Source organism: Coturnix japonica (genome assembly GCF_001577835.2).
Source record: "Coturnix japonica isolate 7356 chromosome 4 unlocalized genomic scaffold, Coturnix japonica 2.1 chr4random350, whole genome shotgun sequence".
Taxonomy (NCBI): Eukaryota; Metazoa; Chordata; class Aves; order Galliformes; family Phasianidae; genus Coturnix; species Coturnix japonica.
Window position 1 is genome coordinate 555,940 of NW_015439533.1, and position 1,044 is coordinate 556,983.

Consider the following 1,044-nt stretch of genomic DNA (forward strand, 5'->3'; position numbering starts at 1 on the left):
CATGAGCAGTATCCAGGATGCTAGAGACTATTTGCTGCCATAAAAAATGGTAGCAGAGCTCTCACTGCAGGCATCCCAAAGTCAGGCAAAATGTGAACACATCCAGAGCTCTGCTGCACGCACCCCACAGCCAGAGCGTTGCAAGCTGAGCTGCCTTGCTGTTTCTTGCACTCTTCCCAGTCCCTGTGAATGAAGACTTGGAATGCAGCCAAAGTGTTGATTGAGCACGAGCGTGCCTTTATTCAATGGGACAAAGGAGGGCGTGAGAGGTCCAGGCTTTAAGATGGGACTCATCCTCTGTTGTTAAGGAGGGAGTGGCTCAGAGCTCCTGCTGTTACTTGGAGCCTGGGCCTGGTGGCCTGATTCTATGCCCCCCTCCAAGGGGCTCGTCATCTCCTCTGCGTCGCTGACCTGAGCCTGTATGGTGCTGCTGCTGTCGGGGCATTCAGGCTGTGCTTGGGCTGGGCTGCACTGCAGAAGCACTGGGTCCAGGCTGGTGCCTGTGGTGTCTGGCAGGCTCAGGTCAGCAGCTTCAGCAGGGATGGGATGAATGAGGGCTTGAACTTCGATGACGTTCTTCTCTTGATCACTGCTGTCATATGGAAGGCTTTCATTGGAACTGCAGCATCCTGTGCTTCCCATGAGTTCTCCATTGATGGAAGCACAGGATGCATCATCGTCACATGCCCTGAGTCTTCGGGGTACATGAGGGCTGGAGTCACCTAGGAAGGAGTAGATGCACAGCAGTTAGTGTCGAACATTCGCAAGATGAATCATGGAAGAGGTTCTTGACATTTGGCTATGTATGGGTGGTGGGCAGAAGCAAATAGGCTTCTAACAACAGTGTCACTGTCTTGAAAGTGATCCTCGTGCAGGATCCTCCTCGTGAAGGAGGTACAAGCCCACTGAAAGCATGAATTCTAGCTGTGTTGCTCACAAGCAGTGTTTTGAAAGCTGGATTTGCACTCTTACCTGCCAGGACCACGACTTCTGCTTCTGATGGCTCCCTGGCACTGCGCTGCAGTTGGTGTTCGGCCACAGGTG

The 1,044-nt window shown here is 53.0% G+C and overlaps 1 long non-coding RNA gene across 1 annotated transcript; it reads right to left on the reverse strand.

Moving 5' to 3' along the window:
* Positions 1-214: 214 nt before the first annotated feature.
* Positions 215-1,044, reverse strand: LOC107306821. Its single transcript, XR_001552272.1, has 2 exons — positions 973-1,044; positions 215-722 (listed from the first exon to the last, which is right to left on the reverse strand). It is a non-coding gene; the product is annotated as an uncharacterized LOC107306821 (long non-coding RNA).